This window comes from Pseudopodoces humilis, chromosome 25, assembly GCF_049639895.1.
Source record: "Pseudopodoces humilis isolate 2021_Gansu_Grassland_sample_001 chromosome 25, ASM4963989v1, whole genome shotgun sequence".
Lineage (NCBI taxonomy): Eukaryota > Metazoa > Chordata > Aves > Passeriformes > Paridae > Pseudopodoces > Pseudopodoces humilis.
The window spans coordinates 4,940,848-4,957,382 of NC_142224.1; the positions used below are offsets into that span (position 1 = coordinate 4,940,848).

The 16,535-nt window shown below is 56.6% G+C and overlaps 2 long non-coding RNA genes across 3 annotated transcripts; both read left to right on the top strand.

Moving 5' to 3' along the window:
• The first annotated feature begins 435 nt into the window (after positions 1-435).
• LOC148182594 (uncharacterized) lies at positions 436-3,691 on the top strand. Of its 2 annotated transcripts, none has more exons than XR_015774528.1 (4): positions 436-514; positions 1,719-1,886; positions 2,328-3,422; positions 3,583-3,691. It is a non-coding gene; the product is annotated as an uncharacterized LOC148182594 (long non-coding RNA). The 2 variants fall into 2 exon arrangements; XR_015774527.1 differs by lacking the exon at positions 436-514 and adding an exon at positions 1,188-1,304.
• Positions 3,692-4,231: 540 nt separating this feature from the next.
• Positions 4,232-9,679, top strand: LOC106628604 (uncharacterized). Its single transcript, XR_015774517.1, has 6 exons — positions 4,232-4,344; positions 4,861-5,955; positions 6,116-6,235; positions 6,752-7,846; positions 8,007-8,126; positions 8,643-9,679. It is a non-coding gene; the product is annotated as an uncharacterized LOC106628604 (long non-coding RNA).
• The last annotated feature ends 6,856 nt before the right edge of the window (positions 9,680-16,535 follow it).

The following is a 16,535-nucleotide window of genomic DNA, read 5'->3' on the forward strand; positions in this document are numbered from 1 at the left end:
CCGGGACAGAGCAGCTTCTGAGGGGAAAAGGTGAGGGAGAGCCGAGGGGATGGTTTTAGGTATAATCTGAGGTGAATTCTGAGGGACAGAATGATGGGCATGAAGGGAGAAATTATTTCCCAAAGGATATCTTCGGGGAAAATAATAATTTGTATTGATTAGTAACGTATATTGATAATCTATAGTGAACGGAACTTTTGGGGTGAAATCTGAGGTAAATTGTGAGGCACAGAGTTAAATTTCCGCAGGGGAAAGCAGAATTACTGTGCAGGGAATATTTTGGGGCATTAAATACCTTGTTTCTTCTGTTCCCCTGAGGGCCGGGGGGTCACTGAGGGGCCATGGGGGTGCCCTGAGGGAGACGAGACGGGGCGGGGCTGTGCCGCTGCCCGCGGCTTTTCCCGCGCCGCAAGGGGGCGCCTCCCTCCGTTGCCCTCAGAGCCCACAGAGCCGTCAGCGGCGCGATTCGTGAGGGCGGCGCAGGCGAAAAATGCTCCGGGCGGCTCGAGAAAAGGTGTTGCAGTGGCCCTGGGGCAAATTAGGCGCTGTTGCAGAGAGAGGGAGTGTTGGGCAGCCGCCTCAGAAGGCAGCAGGGTGTTTCGGTGGAGTTGCTGAGGGAAAAGTTGAGGCAGTTCCGCCGGGACAGAGCAGCTTCTGAGGGGAAAAGGTGAGGGAGAGCCGAGGGGATGGTTTTAGGTATAATCTGAGGTGAATTCTGAGGGACAGAATGATGGGCATGAAGGGAGAAATTATTTCCCAAAGGATATCTTCGGGGAAAATAATAATTTGTATTGATTAGTAACGTATATTGATAATCTATAGTGAACGGAACTTTTGGGGTGAAATCTGAGGTAAATTGTGAGGCACAGAGTTAAATTTCCGCAGGGGAAAGCAGAATTACTGTGCAGGGAATATTTTGGGGCATTAAATACCTTGTTTCTTCTGTTCCCCTGAGGGCCGGGGGGTCACTGAGGGGCCATGGGGGTGCCCTGAGGGAGACGAGACGGGGCGGGGCTGTGCCGCTGCCCGCGGCTTTTCCCGCGCCGCAAGGGGGCGCCTCCCGCTGTTCCCCTCAGAGCCCACAGAGCCGTCAGCGGCGCGATTCGTGAGGGCGGCGCAGGTGAAAAATGCTCCGGGCGGCTCGAGAAAAGGTGTTGCAGTGGCCCTGGGGCAAATTAGGCGCTGTTGCAGAGGGAGGGAGTGTTGGGCAGCCGCCTCAGAAGGCAGCAGGGTGTTTCGGTGGAGTTGCTGAGGGAAAAGTTGAGGCAGTTCCGCCGGGACAGAGCAGCTTCTGAGGGGAAAAGGTGAGGGAGAGCCGAGGGGATGGTTTTAGGTATAATCTGAGGTGAATTCTGAGGGACAGAATGAAGTTCACACAGGAAAAGCACACTTACTCTGCAGGAGAATTTTTGGGAATTAAATATGAGGTGTCTTGCGTTTCCCTGAAGGAGAAGCAGGTGCCACAAGTTTTGCTGTGGGCTGTGAGAGGCCGGGCGAAAGAAGCAGGTGGTATGGGTATCTAAAAATGAATAGAATGGAAAAAGAGTAAAAAAAGGCAATTATGGTGCAAAAAACCAAACACGAGAATTATTGTTAATTAGGGACTAATAAAGGAAAGATGTAATGTAGAGAATTAGCGTTTCAGTAGTCAGTTGTACTACCCAAGCAGTGCTTAGCAGACAGCATGCAGACCTAACTGGGTCCTCCTTCTTTTACAGAAGCCGTCAGGGAAGAACCAGTAGACATCACATAGGATGACGAGGCAAGAGACAGAATGAGAAGAGCTGTCTCAAGGAAAAATGCTTGCACGTGAAACACCCTCGGGGCATAGCATCCCTGAAATTCCAACGGCTAAGGTTCCTAAGAGTCTGCTGGGCAACTTCAGGGTACTCCACCTAACCTTGCACTGGGAAGTCACCCTGTAACCAGGGCTGGGTCTTTGTGTTGCAGCCGTTGGCCTTTTGCCATTGGGCTGCTTTGGCTGGCCAGAGAGGGGCAGCCCTGTAAGGAGGGTGAGAGCCCCGGTATCCAAAAACAAGAAGGCAAATGCAGCTCCCCCAGATCAGCTGTGAGTGGGGAAGGGCCTTTTCCCCGTCCCTGGCAGCTTTCAGTCTTCTGGGTTGAGCCACAAAGGGAACAGGGGAAGAAGGGCCTGAAGCATACAACACTGGCATGGGACAAGCTGTGCTTGGAGGCTTTGGAGCAGGCTGGGGGGGATGTGTGGCCCACTGGTGGTTTGCAGAGTTCCCTCTGGGGCTCTTGGGTGCCCTTTCCCTTCAGTTCTTGGAGCTCTTCTCAGGCCTAACTGTGTCCTCCTTGCTTGGCAGAAGGCGTCGAGGGAGAAAGAAGAGACGGCGTGGCAAGAGGATCGGACGCTTCGAGGTCAAGAGTGGAACGGCGTGGCAAGACAACGGAGCAAGAGGATCAGCAGCTTCGTGGTCAAGAAGAGGTGGCACGAGGGACCCTCTGGGCATAGCATCCCTGGTATTTCCAGGGCGCAGATTCCTAAGAGTCTGCTGGGCACCTTCACGGTTCCCTGTTTTGTGCTGGGCGACCTCCCTGTAACCAGGGCTGGGTCTTTGCGTTGCAGCCGTTGGCCTTTTGCCATTGGGCTGCTTTTGCTGGCCAGAGAGAGGGGCAGCCCTGTAAGGAGGGTGAGAGCCCCGGTCTCTGCAGCCAAGGGGGGAAGTGGAGCACCCCCAGGCCGCCCTTTAAGCAGGGCTGGGCCTTTTCCCCTGGTCCATGGCTTTGTGCCCCTGGCCAGCATGTGAGCCCTGTACTCGGGGCGTGTCACAGCCTGCTGTGCCTTGGCCTCCCCTGAATCCTCTGAGCGGGTTTAGGCCCTTGTGGCCTCCCTGCAGCCGCCCCCTGCCCGGGACAGGCCTGAAGCTCTTGGTCTTGTGTTCAGCGGCAGGCAGGCCCCCTGGTCTGTGCACAGAGCTCGCTCCCTCTCCTGGCCCCTTGTCCTTCCCCGTGTGTTGCCCTGTCCACCTCAGTGTGAGCGAGGCGGTGTGTGTGTCCCTTTGTCCCCGTTAGGAATAGAGCAGAGTAGCTTAGGCTTCCCAGGAGAGGAAGAGGAGCTGTGTGACTCAGCCAGGGGTGCCCTGTCACAGCGCGGGCAGAGACAGAGCCCGGCCTGGCCCTTTGCTCCTGAGGACAGAGCGAAGCCGCTTAGTGGCGGCGCGGGCTGCGGGCCCCGCCTGTAGCCAGGCCTGGGGCTGTGCCCGTGCTGCGGGGCTGCCTGTCCTGTCCCGCTGGTGACCTGCCAGCGTGCCTGGCCTGCCCTCGCAGCAGGCAGCAGCTCCAGCCCCCTGTAAGCAGGGGTGCAGCCTCTTTGGCAGCTGCTTTGCGAGCCCAGCTTTGTTTGCCCAGAGGACCTCGCTGCCACTGTCACCAGTGCCAGACCTGCGGCCAACAATGAGGTGAGACCGCCTGGACTTGCAGGCTTTGCTGTTGGTGAGGGGTCTGGGGGTGTTTCGGTGGTGGTTTGCAGAGTTCCCTCTGGGGCTCTTGGGTGCCCTTTCCCTTCAGTTCTTGGAGCTGGAGCTTCTCAGGCCTAACTGTGTCCTCCTTGCTTGGCAGAAGGCATCGAGGGAGAAAGAAGAGACGGCGTGGCAAGAGGATCGGACGCTTCGTGGTCAAGAGTGGAACAGCGTGGCAAGACAACGGAGCAAGAGGATCAGCAGCTTCGTGGTCAAGAAGGTGGCACGAGGGACCCTCTGGGCATAGCATCCCTGGTATTTCCAGGACGCAGATTCCTAAGAGTCTGCTGGGCACCTTCACGGTTCCCTGTTTTGTGCTGGGCGACCTCCCTGTAACCAGGGCTGGGTCTTTGCGTTGCAGCCGTTGGCCTTTTGCCATTGGGCTGCTTTGGCTGGCCAGAGAGGGGCAGCCCTGTAAGGAGGGTGAGAGCCCCGGTATCCGAAAACAAGAAGGCAAATGCAGCTCCCCCAGATCAGCTGTGAGTGGGGAAGGGCCTTTTCCCTGTCCCTGGCAGCTTTCAGTCTTCTGGGTTGAGCCACAAAGGGAACAGGGGAAGAAGGGCCTGAAGCATACAACACTGGCATGGGACAAGCTGTGCTTGGAGGCTTTGGAGCAGGCTGGGGGGGATGTGTGGCCCACTGGTGGTTTGCAGAGTTCCCTCTGGGGCTCTTGGGTGCCCTTTCCCTTCAGTTCTTGGAGCTGGAGCTTCTCAGGCCTAACTGTGTCCTCCTTGCTTGGCAGAAGGCATCGAGGGAGAAAGAAGAGACGGCGTGGCAAGAGGATCGGACGCTTCGTGGTCAAGAGTGGAACAGCGTGGCAAGACAACGGAGCAAGAGGATCAGCAGCTTCGTGGTCAAGAAGGTGGCACGAGGGACCCTCTGGGCATAGCATCCCTGGTATTTCCAGGACGCAGATTCCTAAGAGTCTGCTGGGCACCTTCACGGTTCCCTGTTTTGTGCTGGGCGACCTCCCTGTAACCAGGGCTGGGTCTTTGCGTTGCAGCCGTTGGCCTTTTGCCATTGGGCTGCTTTGGCTGGCCAGAGAGGGGCAGCCCTGTAAGGAGGGTGAGAGCCCCGGTATCCGAAAACAAGAAGGCAAATGCAGCTCCCCCAGATCAGCTGTGAGTGGGGAAGGGCCTTTTCCCCGTCCCTGGCAGCTTTCAGTCTTCTGGGTTGAGCCACAAAGGGAACAGGGGAAGAAGGGCCTGAAGCATACAACACTGGCATGGGACAAGCTGTGCTTGGAGGCTTTGGAGCAGGCTGGGGGGGATGTGTGGCCCACTGGTGGTTTGCAGAGTTCCCTCTGGGGCTCTTGGGTGCCCTTTCCCTTCAGTTCTTGGAGCTCCTCAGGCCTAACTGTGTCCTCCTTGCTTGGCAGAAGGCGTCGAGGGAGAAAGAAGAGACGGCGTGGCAAGAGGATCGGACGCTTCGAGGTCAAGAGTGGAACGGCGTGGCAAGACAACGGAGCAAGAGGATCAGCAGCTTCGTGGTCAAGAAGAGGTGGCACGAGGGACCCTCTGGGCATAGCATCCCTGGTATTTCCAGGGCGCAGATTCCTAAGAGTCTGCTGGGCACCTTCACGGTTCCCTGTTTTGTGCTGGGCGACCTCCCTGTAACCAGGGCTGGGTCTTTGCGTTGCAGCCGTTGGCCTTTTGCCATTGGGCTGCTTTTGCTGGCCAGAGAGAGGGGCAGCCCTGTAAGGAGGGTGAGAGCCCCGGTCTCTGCAGCCAAGGGGGGAAGTGGAGCACCCCCAGGCCGCCCTTTAAGCAGGGCTGGGCCTTTTCCCCTGGTCCATGGCTTTGTGCCCCTGGCCAGCATGTGAGCCCTGTACTCGGGGCGTGTCACAGCCTGCTGTGCCTTGGCCTCCCCTGAATCCTCTGAGCGGGTTTAGGCCCTTGTGGCCTCCCTGCAGCCGCCCCCTGCCCGGGACAGGCCTGAAGCTCTTGGTCTTGTGTTCAGCGGCAGGCAGGCCCCCTGGTCTGTGCACAGAGCTCGCTCCCTCTCCTGGCCCCTTGTCCTTCCCCGTGTGTTGCCCTGTCCACCTCAGTGTGAGCGAGGCGGTGTGTGTGTCCCTTTGTCCCCGTTAGGAATAGAGCAGAGTAGCTTAGGCTTCCCAGGAGAGGAAGAGGAGCTGTGTGACTCAGCCAGGGGTGCCCTGTCACAGCGCGGGCAGAGACAGAGCCCGGCCTGGCCCTTTGCTCCTGAGGACAGAGCGAAGCCGCTTAGTGGCGGCGCGGGCTGCGGGCCCCGCCTGTAGCCAGGCCTGGGGCTGTGCCCGTGCTGCGGGGCTGCCTGTCCTGTCCTGCTGGTGACCTGCCAGCGTGCCTGGCCTGCCCTCGCAGCAGGCAGCAGCTCCAGCCCCCTGTAAGCAGGGGTGCAGCCTCTTTGGCAGCTGCTTTGCGAGCCCAGCTTTGTTTGCCCAGAGGACCTCGCTGCCACTGTCACCAGTGCCAGACCTGCGGCCAACGATGAGGTGAGACCGCCTGGACTTGCAGGCTTTGCTGTTGGTGAGGGGTCTGGGGGTGTTTCGGTGGTGGTTTGCAGAGTTCCCTCTGGGGCTCTTGGGTGCCCTTTCCCTTCAGTTCTTGGAGCTGGAGCTTCTCAGGCCTAACTGTGTCCTCCTTGCTTGGCAGAAGGCATCGAGGGAGAAAGAAGAGACGGCGTGGCAAGAGGATCGGACGCTTCGTGGTCAAGAGTGGAACGGCGTGGCAAGACAACGGAGCAAGAGGATCAGCAGCTTCGTGGTCAAGAAGGTGGCACGAGGGACCCTCTGGGCATAGCATCCCTGGTATTTCCAGGACGCAGATTCCTAAGAGTCTGCTGGGCACCTTCACGGTTCCCTGTTTTGTGCTGGGCGACCTCCCTGTAACCAGGGCTGGGTCTTTGCGTTGCAGCCGTTGGCCTTTTGCCATTGGGCTGCTTTGGCTGGCCAGAGAGGGGCAGCCCTGTAAGGAGGGTGAGAGCCCCGGTATCCGAAAACAAGAAGGCAAATGCAGCTCCCCCAGATCAGCTGTGAGTGGGGAAGGGCCTTTTCCCCGTCCCTGGCAGCTTTCAGTCTTCTGGGTTGAGCCACAAAGGGAACAGGGGAAGAAGGGCCTGAAGCATACAACACTGGCATGGGACAAGCTGTGCTTGGAGGCTTTGGAGCAGGCTGGGGGGGATGTGTGGCCCACTGGTGGTTTGCAGAGTTCCCTCTGGGGCTCTTGGGTGCCCTTTCCCTTCAGTTCTTGGAGCTCCTCAGGCCTAACTGTGTCCTCCTTGCTTGGCAGAAGGCGTCGAGGGAGAAAGAAGAGACGGCGTGGCAAGAGGATCGGACGCTTCGAGGTCAAGAGTGGAACGGCGTGGCAAGACAACGGAGCAAGAGGATCAGCAGCTTCGTGGTCAAGAAGAGGTGGCACGAGGGACCCTCTGGGCATAGCATCCCTGGTATTTCCAGGGCGCAGATTCCTAAGAGTCTGCTGGGCACCTTCACGGTTCCCTGTTTTGTGCTGGGCGACCTCCCTGTAACCAGGGCTGGGTCTTTGCGTTGCAGCCGTTGGCCTTTTGCCATTGGGCTGCTTTTGCTGGCCAGAGAGAGGGGCAGCCCTGTAAGGAGGGTGAGAGCCCCGGTCTCTGCAGCCAAGGGGGGAAGTGGAGCACCCCCAGGCCGCCCTTTAAGCAGGGCTGGGCCTTTTCCCCTGGTCCATGGCTTTGTGCCCCTGGCCAGCATGTGAGCCCTGTACTCGGGGCGTGTCACAGCCTGCTGTGCCTTGGCCTCCCCTGAATCCTCTGAGCGGGTTTAGGCCCTTGTGGCCTCCCTGCAGCCGCCCCCTGCCCGGGACAGGCCTGAAGCTCTTGGTCTTGTGTTCAGCGGCAGGCAGGCCCCCTGGTCTGTGCACAGAGCTCGCTCCCTCTCCTGGCCCCTTGTCCTTCCCCGTGTGTTGCCCTGTCCACCTCAGTGTGAGCGAGGCGGTGTGTGTGTCCCTTTGTCCCCGTTAGGAATAGAGCAGAGTAGCTTAGGCTTCCCAGGAGAGGAAGAGGAGCTGTGTGACTCAGCCAGGGGTGCCCTGTCACAGCGCGGGCAGAGACAGAGCCCGGCCTGGCCCTTTGCTCCTGAGGACAGAGCGAAGCCGCTTAGTGGCGGCGCGGGCTGCGGGCCCCGCCTGTAGCCAGGCCTGGGGCTGTGCCCGTGCTGCGGGGCTGCCTGTCCTGTCCTGCTGGTGACCTGCCAGCGTGCCTGGCCTGCCCTCGCAGCAGGCAGCAGCTCCAGCCCCCTGTAAGCAGGGGTGCAGCCTCTTTGGCAGCTGCTTTGCGAGCCCAGCTTTGTTTGCCCAGAGGACCTCGCTGCCACTGTCACCAGTGCCAGACCTGCGGCCAACGATGAGGTGAGACCGCCTGGACTTGCAGGCTTTGCTGTTGGTGAGGGGTCTGGGGGTGTTTCGGTGGTGGTTTGCAGAGTTCCCTCTGGGGCTCTTGGGTGCCCTTTCCCTTCAGTTCTTGGAGCTGGAGCTTCTCAGGCCTAACTGTGTCCTCCTTGCTTGGCAGAAGGCATCGAGGGAGAAAGAAGAGACGGCGTGGCAAGAGGATCGGACGCTTCGTGGTCAAGAGTGGAACGGCGTGGCAAGACAACGGAGCAAGAGGATCAGCAGCTTCGTGGTCAAGAAGGTGGCACGAGGGACCCTCTGGGCATAGCATCCCTGGTATTTCCAGGACGCAGATTCCTAAGAGTCTGCTGGGCACCTTCACGGTTCCCTGTTTTGTGCTGGGCGACCTCCCTGTAACCAGGGCTGGGTCTTTGCGTTGCAGCCGTTGGCCTTTTGCCATTGGGCTGCTTTGGCTGGCCAGAGAGGGGCAGCCCTGTAAGGAGGGTGAGAGCCCTGGTATCCGAAAACAAGAAGGCAAATGCAGCTCCCCCAGATCAGCTGTGAGTGGGGAAGGGCCTTTTCCCCGTCCCTGGCAGCTTTCAGTCTTCTGGGTTGAGCCACAAAGGGAACAGGGGAAGAAGGGCCTGAAGCATACAACACTGGCATGGGACAAGCTGTGCTTGGAGGCTTTGGAGCAGGCTGGGGGGGATGTGTGGCCCACTGGTGGTTTGCAGAGTTCCCTCTGGGGCTCTTGGGTGCCCTTTCCCTTCAGTTCTTGGAGCTCCTCAGGCCTAACTGTGTCCTCCTTGCTTGGCAGAAGGCGTCGAGGGAGAAAGAAGAGACGGCGTGGCAAGAGGATCGGACGCTTCGAGGTCAAGAGTGGAACGGCGTGGCAAGACAACGGAGCAAGAGGATCAGCAGCTTCGTGGTCAAGAAGAGGTGGCACGAGGGACCCTCTGGGCATAGCATCCCTGGTATTTCCAGGGCGCAGATTCCTAAGAGTCTGCTGGGCACCTTCACGGTTCCCTGTTTTGTGCTGGGCGACCTCCCTGTAACCAGGGCTGGGTCTTTGCGTTGCAGCCGTTGGCCTTTTGCCATTGGGCTGCTTTTGCTGGCCAGAGAGAGGGGCAGCCCTGTAAGGAGGGTGAGAGCCCCGGTCTCTGCAGCCAAGGGGGGAAGTGGAGCACCCCCAGGCCGCCCTTTAAGCAGGGCTGGGCCTTTTCCCCTGGTCCATGGCTTTGTGCCCCTGGCCAGCATGTGAGCCCTGTACTCGGGGCGTGTCACAGCCTGCTGTGCCTTGGCCTCCCCTGAATCCTCTGAGCGGGTTTAGGCCCTTGTGGCCTCCCTGCAGCCGCCCCCTGCCCGGGACAGGCCTGAAGCTCTTGGTCTTGTGTTCAGCGGCAGGCAGGCCCCCTGGTCTGTGCACAGAGCTCGCTCCCTCTCCTGGCCCCTTGTCCTTCCCCGTGTGTTGCCCTGTCCACCTCAGTGTGAGCGAGGCGGTGTGTGTGTCCCTTTGTCCCCGTTAGGAATAGAGCAGAGTAGCTTAGGCTTCCCAGGAGAGGAAGAGGAGCTGTGTGACTCAGCCAGGGGTGCCCTGTCACAGCGCGGGCAGAGACAGAGCCCGGCCTGGCCCTTTGCTCCTGAGGACAGAGCGAAGCCGCTTAGTGGCGGCGCGGGCTGCGGGCCCCGCCTGTAGCCAGGCCTGGGGCTGTGCCCGTGCTGCGGGGCTGCCTGTCCTGTCCCGCTGGTGACCTGCCAGCGTGCCTGGCCTGCCCTCGCAGCAGGCAGCAGCTCCAGCCCCCTGTAAGCAGGGGTGCAGCCTCTTTGGCAGCTGCTTTGCGAGCCCAGCTTTGTTTGCCCAGAGGACCTCGCTGCCACTGTCACCAGTGCCAGACCTGCGGCCAACGATGAGGTGAGACCGCCTGGACTTGCAGGCTTTGCTGTTGGTGGGGTTGGTTAGGAGAGAGATTTTTCTATTTGGAAGTTTCTAAGTTCTTTCTGCCCAAGAATTTCCTATGGTGTTTATGGGTGTCATGGGTTCAACAATTGTATTTCTGTCTTTTTGCCCCCTCCTTTAGTGTGTTTGCTCATCGTTAGAGTGATTGTTTTGGTCTTGTCTCTCAACATGTTTTCTGGTTTTTACAGCATAAAACCTCTGTATCTCAGCATTAAAAAAATCTTTTTTTTTTTTTTTTCTTCCAGGAACACCAGCTTTGATTTCTTTTCCTTCAATAAAATACCTTTTTTGTGTCTGGTGTGGTGTTTTTCTTACCCCTTTTTCTCTCATGATTTTGCACTTGTCTTGTGTTTCTTCGACATTTTCCCCTGCAGTTGTTCAATAAAATACCTTTTTTGTGTCTGGTGTGGTCTTACCCCTTTTTCTCTCATGATTTTGCACTTGTCTTGTGTTTCTTCGACATTTTCCCCTGCAGTTGTTCAATAAAATACCTTTTTTGTGTCTGGTGTGGTCTTACCCCTTTTTCTCTCATGATTTTGCACTTGTCCTGTGTTTCTTTGCCATTTCCCCCTGCAGTTGTTTAATAAAATACCTTTTTTTGTGTCTGGTGTGGTATTTTTCTTACCCCTTTCTCTCTCATGATTTTACACTTGTCCTGTGTTTCTTTGACATTTTCCCCTGCAGTTGTAAATTGTGGTGTCATGAGTTGTTTGTCCAGCTTTGGTGTTCCTAAATGCAGGTTTGTTACCATGTTTTGGTGTCCAGGTAGGTGGATGCTGCAGCTTACATATTATGGGCAGATTTCCCTGAATTACCTGAAAAGAACATGAGAGTGAGTTGTAATCAAGTGCCTGGCAGCATCTCAAACACCTTAGGCAGAAATGTTCTACCAGACGCTGTTTAGCTTCTGCTTTGGAACATGCTCGAGCTCCCTGAGCCACAGGGAGACATTTCTTCCATTAAATACAGACAGGAGGTGTTTGCTCTTTGCAATGAAGACTTGAACATTTAAGGGAGATTTATTAAGTATGTGTTGCCTTTTCTTGTTTATTCCTGGTGTTCTCAGCTGTGAATTCCTCAGCAATAGGAGAGCAATCTCAGCACAACCTGATGTTACTCATGTCTGTCGTGCTTCTTTGCAAACTTAAAGAATTTGCAAGTGGCAGGGCCTCCACTGGCTGAGCTTAGGTACAGTAGATAATAATAACTAATAGAAAGGTAAGTAATTGATAATAATTGTAGATAATAAATAATTAATGATAATGGATAGTAAGTGATAGCTCAGAGAGATGAGGACTCACAAGCACAGTTCTTTGAGTGCCTGAGTAAGTTCTCACTGCTACAATCCTGAATTTTTTTTCCACTTACACTTCTTACCTTTTTCTCTCATTGGGATTCTGCTTTCTAAAGCTCAGTGCTGCTTTATCACAGTGCTGTCTATATCCACACTCCTACACTGATACTTCCAAGCAGAGGGTTGGCCTGCACTTAAAAAAACAGGAGTTTTTTTAAGGGTGTGTTTTTCTGTGGCAAAATTGCTCCCCAGGGATGTGAAGTGACCCACTTGCTGTCCCCGAAGGTGACAGTGGAAGGGTTCAGGGACTTGGCTTCCCAGCTCTGCTGTGAGAGCCCAGACACTGGTGGGTTCTGCAGCCAAAGCAGGAGTGAACAGCAAATGGGGGTTGAGCTGCCAGGGTGGCACTTCCACATCTTCAAGCTGCACCCCTGTGCTCCAAACCATTTGTGATTATGGCCTGGCAGGGATCCCCGAGTGCCCATGTACAGCAGAGGAGCCTGCTGCTGATCGGGGTGTGATGCTGAGAAGGGGAACAGCAGGGCTGGCCAAGTGCCTGGAGCAACCACAGCCAGGGGTGTGGGCAGGCAGTGCTGCCTCTTCCAGGCACTCAGCTGTGCTGGGGCAGGAGGGCTCCTCAGAGCAGGAGAAGCCCTTTCTCCCTCACCCCTGCACATGTGCCATTGTCCCTGCTAACAATGGGGAGAGGAGGGAGCGCTGGAGCTGATGACACAAACCCCAGGGCAGGAGCAGCTGCTGGCTGCTCAAGGGAAGCTCTGTGTGTGCAGCCGCTGCCCTGCCAGGGCTCCTGACAGCCTCAGGGCAGGACTGAGCCCTGTGCAGTGCTAGAAGAGGGCAAAACTGTTTTTATTTATCACAGAATCTCCTGAGTTCAGAGTGGTCATTGAGTCCCCAGAGCACAGTCCCAACACTCCCATCCTGTGCATCCGTGAGAGCGTTGTCCAAACTCTCCTGGAGCTCTGGCAGCCTTGGGGCTGTGCCCCACCATCCTCTTCTCTTAATAGCCAACCTAAGTCTCCCCTGGCACAGCTCCAGCCATTTCTTCACTTTGTGTCCCTGGCCATCAAAGAAATCAGTGCTGCCCCTCAGGAGGAAGTTGTAGGTTGTATTTAACTGTAGACTCTATTTAACCTGCCACTCTCCAGAGTTTGGGGCTTTCCAGCTGGCTCAGAGCATAGGGACACCCTGCAGGCAGCTGCTTCCTGTGGTTCCCCTCTGGTGCTATTCCTATGAACCTGCATGGTGGGAGTTAACCATCCAGCCCTAATGGTTCCCTCATAAATAAGGAATGCTAATAAACACTTTCTATTCCTGAAGGCCCAGCAGATCGGAAGAGAATAATCAAGGAAGCTATTTCCACTTTCTGTAACTTGTTAGTCATCTCTCCTGAGACAGAGGGGATAGTTTGGCTGGGGGTGGCACAGCAGAAATGGTGCTGTGCTCCACATCTCTTTTTCTGTCCAGCAGCTTCTCCTTTCCAATGAGAGTATGTTTCCCTAAAACAAAGGGCTTAAGGTTTATCTGGGAATCAGTTCCCTCTTGGGCCTTCCAGTGCTGCACAGCCCATATCAGCCCCCGCAGGTACTCAGCATTTTAAGGGGAGTGAGGGTGCTGGTGTCAGGTGTTCAGCAGGTGGCAGAGGGGAGTTTCACCATCTGAAGTGGCAGCTTTTCCCAATCCCAGCTCTGTCCTAAGAGCCCATGGGATGTGGCACCTTGCGAATAGCTTGGAATACAGCCCCTGTGGCTGCTGGCCCTGCAGGTAAGAAACAGGTCTGCAAACAGCCAGGAGTTACCTGCCAGACCTGCTGGGCTCAGCTGGCAGAGATGCCTCTCCAGCCCCAGGGATCTCTGCTGAGCTCCTGCCACAGCTCAGCAGAGATCAGGTTTGCAGGGCATAGTGCAGAAAGCAGCTCTCCCAAAAAAAAAACAGCCCCTGCCAAGAACTGGCAGGATGTGATAGGAGGCAGTGAGGAGGAGGCTGGAGCAGGCAGCCAAGCACCCTTCCCACTCAGTCTGGAGAGCAGATGGAGCAAACTAAGAGCTCTCTACCTCAGTCAACCTCCTCTTCTAGGCTGAGCTGGCTCCTCGTGTCCTGGCTGGCTCCCACAAGGATTCCTGACTTGTGAAGAGTTTTTCGTGGCCTTGTGCTGGAGGCAGACAGAGATAGTCACCCACTCCTCAGATGGATATCAGGCTCTGGGAACAACAGCTCTGCTTGGGCAGGACAGCTCCACCGCTGGGCTCTTGCCTGGTGGAGCCCAGTGGGCTGGGAAGGCAACAGGTGAAGCAGAGATTTACTGGGGAGGGTCCTACACTGTAGGGAATGTTCAGTGCTGGCAGCCTCCCAGAGAAGCCCCCTCCACAACGCTCCCACTTTGGGGCACTTGTGTGGCTGGCTGTGAGCACAGAGCTGGGAGCTCCAAGGCAGCTGCAGCATACTGTCTGCAGCAAATGGAGGGAAGGGAGGGACGTTCCTGCTGGCAAGTGTGTCAGTGCAGGGCTGGAGCTGTTTGTTCACAGGCACTCCCTAGCCCTGATCACTGTTTGAGATCTTCACTCTCTGGGGCTTCTCTTTATGCAAGACACAGGCACAAAGCAGGTACAGGCTACCACGGCTGGGGCTCTGTGCCAGCCATCTCCTTTGCCAGGCTGATGTGACCCCAGGCCAGTGCTGCAGCAGGAGTCCTGCCTGCCCCTGTTTTCCCTGGCTCTGTGGCGCCTGCAGGAAGCCTAGGAGCACAGTCTCCTCCACCCCTGCTCTGTGCAGCACTGCCACAAAGCCCAGGGGCTTCAGATCTGGGCCGTGCTACATTTAGCATCTGTGGGGCCTCACTGGGCTCCCAAGGGCCATTCTGTCCCTCCAGTCAAGGGCACAGCTCTTCTGCAGCCTCCCTTCCTTGTCCCTCAAAGATGGGGTGGGAAGGGCCTGGGTTTGGCTTAGTGCAGTGAGGAGCAAACCCTTTGCAACCCTCCTGTCTCTGGGGCAAGGGCTGAGCTGTGAGGCAGGTGAGCATCAGACATTCCTTGGGCTGTGATCTCTGCAGCTCCACCACCGATTACCAGATGCTCTCCCCTACTCCTCCATGTTGCAACTCCCCAGCCCTAGTGGTCTTGGGAAGCATGTCAGGGTCTGTGCACAGCACAGCTGCCCCCAGGTCCTGTTGCCCATGTCCTTATATCACCTCCCCCCCCGTAATTGGCAGTGTGGGAGCGAATGGTTGCTGTGTGGGCATTGTTTTGAGCAGGACCCAGGGTGTGCTGCTGTGCTGTGATTCACGAGCAGGGAGAGACTCTCCAATTCCTGTGTTTGGGATAGGCTGAGGGCAGGGCAGAGATGTTCCTCTTGGGAAGGATGTGCATCCACCTTGCTCATAGAAGAGTGTCTCCTGCAGCAGGACGTCCTTGGGCAAGGCCAGGTTTTAATTGCTGCAGCATCACCAGACACCCGAGTCATGGTGCCCCTCAGAGCCTCTGCTCCCCGCCTGCCTCCTGCAGCTACTGAGTTATTTGGAACAGTAAATTTCCCCCCAGGGACCCCCACATGTCCTGGCTTTCTCTCCAGAGAGGATCCAGGGGCAGTTTGGCTGCTCTGAGCTCCTAGAGGAGCTGTCTGTGCCCTGCCTCTACCGGCTGGTCTGTCTGTCCTGCCTCATTCTCTCGCTCCTGCTGGTGTCTGCACTGCTGTGCTGCACTGTGCCTGTTTGGCTGCCTCCTTGTCCCTCTTGCTGTCTGTCTCCCTGACTGACACCTGCCACTGCAAGTACCGCCTGCCCCCCTCTCCACCGGTCCGTCACTATTAGCTTGTCTCCTCCCTTTCCTCTGGCTGCTGTCTGGAGGCCTCTGCATTAGGTGTGACTTGGGTGCTTTTCTCTGGTTTATGGATAGTAGCCAGGCTGCAATCTGCAGCAAAAGAACTATCCAGTCTTTTGCAAGGAGCCTCCTGCAAATACCTAGGCAGGACAGTGGCTGCCAGCACTGCCCAGAAACTGCACACTCACGCCTGCCTCCACAGCACCACAGCCAGAGACTGAAAGGAAGCCCAAAATCTCTTGCAATAGCACTTGAGTCACTGCATGCCTCTAAAAGCCAGTGGTCGGGCCTTGAATTCCCTAGTTCCCTGTGCAATAGCTGGGGTTGAGGCTGGGGATGCGGACGACACACAGCTTGTGGAGATGCGAGGCTAAACGTGAAAAGGCCCCTTGTGTGTGTGTGGTTATATGTGCTGCGCCACATCACAGCTGTGTTTGGACTGAGACCTTGTGCTTGCAGTTTCTCCCCCTGACAACATTGCAGCTTGCCTCGTGTCTCTGTCTTTACCTTGCATCCGCCTGCTCCCAGTGTCGGTATCTCTCCCTGTTTTGCTGTGCCTCTGTTCCCATCCACAGCCAGCCATGCCAGCCTGAGCCAGCGGTGTGGTGTGTCATTGTGCTGCCACAAGGGTCAGGCCTTTGCCCTCCTCATGGCAGCACACTGGCTGCACACCCAGGGCACCACAGGCCCCCTGGCCAGCTTGGGGGGCTGTCCCCATTTGGGCCAGCACACCTGCAGCCAGAGCCAAGCTTCTGTAGAATTAGCAAAACCCCCTGCACAGCCAGCTTGCAAAACCTCAGCACTCGAGTGTCACCTGGTTTCGAGTTCTGCTGGAGCAGAACATGACTTTTATATCAACTTTCCCAGCGTCAGCCCTTTCAGCAGAGCCCAGCCAGGGGTGTGGGAGGAGGTGTGGGCAGGGCAGGCATCCTTTGTGTCTCTGTGCCTTCCTGGGATACCTCTGGACCCAAACTCCCAGGGAAAATAGCACCCTAATGCTGGCCTCCCTCTGCTGTCATGACCTTGCCAAAGAGCAGGGAAGAGGTCTTGTCCCAGGCTGTTTTCTGGATCCAAAGCTATTTTGCCTGTGCAGAAGTAGTTCTGCTTCTCTCCTTCCCAAAGGTGCTGATAGGAGCCTGTGTGGAGCAAAACCTTGGTTTGTCCTCACTGTCACCAGACCTGGGCCTCAAACTGAAGGTCTGTGTCCAGTGACATCACGGACAGAGCCTGGAGATGTGACACTTAGGGCCACGGCTTAGTGGTGGATTTGGCAGTGCTAGGTTAGCAGTTGGGCTCGATGGTCTTAAAGGTCTTTCCTAAATAAAGTGATTGTGTGGTTCTTTGATTCAGCTGAATGTCCTGCCATTCCCACAATGATTTCCCACACATGTCACACAGGCCTTTGGTGACTTGGTGCAGAGTGGCCTCTTCGAGCACCCGAGCTGAACTCATTTGGTGGCAGGGGATGATAGCTGCCCCCATCCTCAGCAAAGCCCACGCCAAGCTCCTTTTCCCCTTCCCAACCATCCTCCTTTCCCAGCAAAACACCTCCCACGCTGCTGGGGAGGATGAGGGCTGGCAGCTCTTCCGCAAAATGATGTTCCCATGGCAATGGGGATGTGTCGC